We start from the raw sequence: 6,106 nt of genomic DNA on the forward strand, positions 1-6,106 counted from the left end.
GTGATTGTCCCATCACCGTTCATATATATATATATATATATATATATAAATACACACACACACACATACATACATATAAAATGTAATATCATGTGTCTGTTTATATATCTAACATATGCACCCCACCGATGGATTTCTTTATTGCTATTGCAAGTACCAGTAGGTTATTAGGGTTCCCTAGTCTAGGTTGTCAACTCACCAGTAGGTTATTAGGGTTTCCTAGTCTAGGTTGTCAACTCCCCTTAATCATGCCTTAATTTCAGCATTGTTGTTTCCCTTAATCATGCCTTAATTTTAGCATTGTTGTTTCCCTTAAATTAAGGAAGGCCGGCCTTGGCCTTCTCTCTATTTATGTGTGTTGTATATTGTAATTACTTGAAGCATGAAATAAAAAAACACAACAAAGAAAACCAACATGGTATCAGAGCAGGGAATATAACCTGCTTCTGCTTTACTACTTGTTGAGCGTGTTCATCCTCCAACATGGCTGAAGAAAATCCATTAAGATCAGATGCTGAAAGTTCACCGGTGATTTCATCCGGGAATATGCCTGAGATGGATGTTAATCCAAATCAAAGGTTAAGCTCAGTTCTGTTGAATGAGTTTAACTATTTGCCTTGGTCGAGAGCTGTATCCCTCGCTCTAGGTGGAAGGTCCAGGTTAGGGTTCATAAATGGGAGCATCAAAGTACCTGATGCTTCCTCACCAAACTATGAATCCTGGCTTAGCAAAGATCAACTGGTTATGTCGTGGCTCATCAATTCCATGGATCGCAAGCTAGCTGAAATATTCAGCTATTCGGAATCCTCATTTCAGCTATGGGAGACTATCAAGGAAATGTATGGCAGTCAGAATAATGCTGCACGAGTCTTCCAACTGAAAAGGGACATATCCAATCTTCAACAAGAAGGTAAACCATTTGTGCAACTCTTAGGGAGCATGAAAAGCATGTGGAATGAATTAGAAACATATCGTCCTCATACGATTGATGCTGCTGTGATTCGCAAACGAGCAGAAGAAGACAAGATATTTCAACTTCTGTCTAGTCTCGATTCAGAATATGAAGATCTACGAAGTCACATACTCATGAACTCTGAACTCCCTTCCTTCACCAGTGTATGTGCAACAATCCAACGTGAAGAAGTGAGGAGGAAGGTCATGAACATGAGTACAAAGGCTAGTGTACCTGATGCCAGGGCGTACCTGACCAACGAGAGGAAGTACAAGGGAAAGTACCCACATTTGAAATGTCAACACTGTAACTATACCGGTCATGTCAAGGAAATGTGCTGGATTTTACATCCATAATTAAAACCGGACTTCATGAAGGACAACAAGGGTACACAAAGGATGAACCGTACTGTACATCGTGCCAATCATGCTTCTGCCTCTACTTCTAAGGGGTCTGACACATTAAAAACCTTCACAGCAAATCCTGCTGAACTCATGAATGAGTTTGCATTGTACCTTCAAGGCAGGAAAGGAAGTGCTGGAAGCAACCGAGGAGACAACTTGGAAGAAGAAAACTCGACGGCTTTACTAGGCAAGTTTGCTGGTTTCCTGGAGGACTCCAAAGCCATACCCCAAGAAGATATGCAAGGTATCATGAAAGCTTTTAAAACTGCTCTTAATATAAATATGTTGCATGATTTTTGGGTTGTGGATTCGGGTGCCACAGATCATATGACCAACCATATATCTAAGCCTAATAAGTTTGAAAAATTATCAAATTCCTCTCAAGTTTCAACTGCAAATGGGGAGAATGCGAGGGTTTTAGGAAAGGAAAAAATAAACCTAATGTCTGATGTTATTGAGTCAGTGGCCCTATATGTTCCTTCCTTTCCATTTCAACTCCTTTCTGTGGGTAAAATCACAAAAACCTTGAACTGTTTGGCCATATTCTCCCCTCACAATGTCATTTTTCAGGATTGTGCCACCAAGAAGACGATTGGTGAAGGGTTTTTCCTAGATGGTCTCTATTACATGTCAAAGAACAATCCCAGGGGGTTCCAAGTCAAGTTCAATCCCATTCAAGAGAACCAATTGTGGCATCAACGTTTAGCTCACCTGGCCCCAACCATTTTGTCGACCTTGTTTCCAAATCTAGGAAAGGATGTAACCTCATGTGAAACCTGCCATTTGTCTAAGGCCACTCGGTTACCTTTCAAATCTTCATTGTCCAGAACTAGTAGATGTTTTGAACTAGTCCATTCTGATGTATGGGGACCTATTAATGAATCTTTTGATGGTTATAAGTACTTTGTGATCTTTGTGGATGACTTCTCTCGAGTCACATGGTTATATCTTTTAAAGTATAAGCATGAAGTAATGGAAGTGTTCAAAGACTTTCATAACCTTGTTAAAAACCATTTCTCCTCTCAAATCCAAACTCTCAGATCTGATAATGGTACCGAATACACATCTCATATCATGAAACATTATTTAAGCACTCATGGTATCATGCACCAAACAAGTTGTGTTGGTACACCTCAGCAAAACGGTGTTGCTGAACGAAAAAACCGTGACTTGCTTGAAAAAACTAGAGCTCTAATGTTACAAATGAATGTACCAAAGAGATTTTGGTCTCAAGGGGTTATGGCAGCTGCCTACATCATCAATAGACTCCCCAGCCGAGTCTTGGAGTTCAAATCCCCTCTTGAAGTTATGAAAGGCAGCAAGATCGACCTCTCACATCTTAGGGTTTTTGGCTGCGTATGTTTTGTCCACATTCAATCTCATCACCGAGACAAACTAGATCCCAGAGCTGCTAAATGTATATTTCTTGGTTACTCTTCTTCACAAAAGGGGTACAAGTGTTATAATCCCCAACTGAGGAGATTACTTGTGTCCAAAGATGTTCAATTTCATGAAACTAACCCTTTTTTTGGCAAACAACGTGAAATGACAAGCCAAGGGGATAGTAGTATTTTAGATGTGTTCCCACTGCCAAACATCGAGCTTGAAGCCTCATCAGAACAAGGTCACAATCATGAAGTCACAGATGGTGACATTGACGGCTGCACCTCAGGAGATACACTGCACGAAGGTGGGGACAACCAAGATGATACTCACACTGAAATTCAAGGTGTCAATGAATGTGAGACACCTACTCCTGCTCCACGCCGAAATCCAATGCGTGCGAGACAACTTCCCACAAGGTTTCAAGACTTTGTCACCTACAAACCCGCACATCCCATCTCCAACTATGTGACGTACAGAAGAGTGACACAGAAACATGCATCCTACCTAAGTAGCATTTCACGATATAGTGAACCTCAGAGCTTTGATGATGCCAACAGCCAAGGAGTGTGGAAGAAAGCAATGAATGAAGAACTTCAAGCCCTAGACCAACAGAAAACCTGGACCATCACCAAACTTCCAAAAGGCAAGAAAGCCGTGGGCTGTAAATGGATCTACAAGTTCAAATTCAATTCAGATGGATCGATTGAGAGACACAAAGCAAGGTTGGTGGCTCGGGGATTCACTCAAACGTTCGATGTGGACTACAAAGAAACATTTGCACCGGTGGCAAAAATGAACTCAGTCAGGGTTCTATTGTCTGTGGCTGTAAACAAGGGGTGGTCCATGTACCAAATGGACATAAAAAATGCATTCTTGCACGGTGATCTCCAAGAAGAAGTCTACATGAAGTTGCCACCAGGGCATCCCCAAAGCAATGAACCTGACTTAGTGTGCAAATTGCACAAATCTATCTATGGGCTGAAGCAATCTCCCCGAGCTTGGTACGCCAAGTTAAGCTCAGTACTCATCAGCGTTGGTTTCAAAAGTAGCAATGCAGATTCCTCTCTCTTTGTTCGAACTGGAGTAGTGGGCAAACTGGTTGTACTGATCTATGTCGATGACTTGATAATCACGGGGGATAATCCTGACGAGATTTGCAACCTGAAACAATCTCTCAGACAAAGGTTTGCAATCAAAGACCTTGGAATCCTGAAGTACTTTCTTGGTATAGAAATGGCAACCTCTCACAAAGGACTATTCCTTAACCAACGGAAGTATGTCCTGGACTTACTCAAGGAAGCCAACATGATCGATGCAAAACCTGCCATCACCCCCCTCGACAGCAAAATGAAACCTACCTTGGATGGCACGCCACTCACGGATATCAGCTATTATCAGAGGCTGGTGGGTAAATTGATTTATCTAACCATCACCAGACCCGACATCACCCATTCTGTGAGTGTCGTGAGCCAATTCATGCAATCCCCAACACTCGAACATCTGAATCTTGTTAAAAGGATTCTACGTTACTTGAAAGGTTCTATGGGACGAGGTATCTTCATGAAGAAGAATGAAAATACCCAAATCATGGGATATTGCGATGCTGATTGGGCAGGCAACGCCATCGATCGTAAGTCCACTACTGGTTACTGCACATTTGTAGGTGGAAACTTGGTCACCTGGAAGAGTAAAAAGCAAACAGTCATCGCCAGGTCAAGTGCAGAAGCCGAGTATCGTGCCATGGCTTCAACTGCATGTGAATTGATATGGCTGAAGGGTCTTCTGTGGGATTTGGGTGAACCAACCACACTTCCTATGTCCTTATTTTGTGATAACCAGGCTGCTATGCATATTGCATCCAACCCAGTGTTTCACGAGAGGACGAAACACATTGAAGTTGATTGCCACTACATTCGGGAACAAGTTCAGTCACAGGTGATTCAGACACACTACACCCGCAGCATTGACCAACTGGCCGACATCTTCACCAAGCCTTTGGCCTCGCATCAGTTTCAACGTCTTCTGTCCAAGCTTGGCTCCATAAATCTCCTGGATCCAGCTTGAGGGGGAGTATTGCAAGTACCAGTAGGTTATTAGGGTTCCCTAGTCTAGGTTGTCAACTCACCAGTAGGTTATTAGGGTTTCCTAGTCTAGGTTGTCAACTCCCCTTAATCATGCCTTAATTTCAGCATTGTTGTTTCCCTTAATTTCAGCATTGTTGTTTCCCTTAAATTAAGGAAGGCCGGCCTTGGCCTTCTCTCTATTTATGTGTGTTGTATATTGTAATTACTTGAAGCATGAAATAAAAAAACACAACAAAGAAAACCAACAATTGCAATGCTAGAAATCTTCAATTTTGGGAAGACAAAGTGATGTCGGGACCCTCACGAAGTTTTTAGAGATGTGGCAGTTGGTGGTGGAGTGAGCAGGATGTGGGTGTACCTGTGTTTGTGCAAGAAACTGCAACGGGGTTTCCGCTGTGCAGTGCCTTTTGATCATAGTTTTCCCTCGATAGTGCGCTGCCGTGTGGTGTTGTGCAAGAGACTACAATGGGACTTCACTGTGTAATGCCTTTTTGTCACATTTTTCTTTTGGTACTGTAGCGTGCTTTGAAGAACCGTCTTGTAGCTGCCCTCTTTGCTGTGCTGTTCAAGTTTTGTGGCAGATTTTTTTTTTTTTTTTTTTTCGATCAAGGTATTTTTTAAGTGTTTTAAGAGCAACTTCATCACCATCGTTGTTAAGGAAGGCGATTCGTAAGATAGGGGAACGACGTTGAAGCTTTACGGGCCACTGATTGGTCCTAAGGCGCTTACTCTTCCCACAAAAGACAACTCCATGCATATTAAGTCGTGGTCTTCTGAAGTATCTTGGGAGATGGTAGACTCTGTTTAACCAAATACAGAGAAGAAGGCGTGCATATTGATGATTCTTATCTTGAACCCTTCGCACCATGCTCGTGACAATCATCCGGCTTCGTTTGAGCTTCTTGGTGATCATATCTGCAGCGGAGCTATGGCTTGGAGTGATACCTTATCGACTACTGGAGAAGCTTTCTTTGTTGAGTCTTATTAGGAGTGGCTTGAAGATGTCTTGAGCTGATCTAAAAATGTGCTTACTAGCATAGGCCTTTACCATGCTGTATACGCATCTTTGTTCAATTATAATCTCCATCATTCCGTCTTTCACGCGTTCTTCAAGCATTGGTGTTCAGCGACTAACACACTTCACACGGTGCAAAGAGAGATGTCAATTTCACTTTGGGATCTTCACAAGATAGGGGGTTTGCCGATCCAAGGTAAGTTTTATGACGAGGTTATTCCTAGTGCGGAGGAACTTTCTCTTTGCAATAGCCGAGGATTGCCTG

General features: G+C 42.4%; 1 long non-coding RNA gene across 1 annotated transcript; it reads left to right on the forward strand.

Annotated features, from left to right (window-relative positions):
• The first annotated feature begins 377 nt into the window (after nt 1-377).
• LOC148692417 (uncharacterized) lies at nt 378-2,279 on the forward strand. The gene is made up of 2 exons (XR_015954496.1): nt 378-1,600; nt 1,927-2,279. It is a non-coding gene; the product is annotated as an uncharacterized LOC148692417 (long non-coding RNA).
• Nucleotides 2,280-6,106: the final 3,827 nt, after the last annotated feature.

Source organism: Pyrus communis, chromosome 12 (genome assembly GCF_041283825.1).
Source record: "Pyrus communis isolate YQ-2024b chromosome 12, ASM4128382v1, whole genome shotgun sequence".
Taxonomy (NCBI): domain Eukaryota; kingdom Viridiplantae; phylum Streptophyta; class Magnoliopsida; order Rosales; family Rosaceae; genus Pyrus; species Pyrus communis.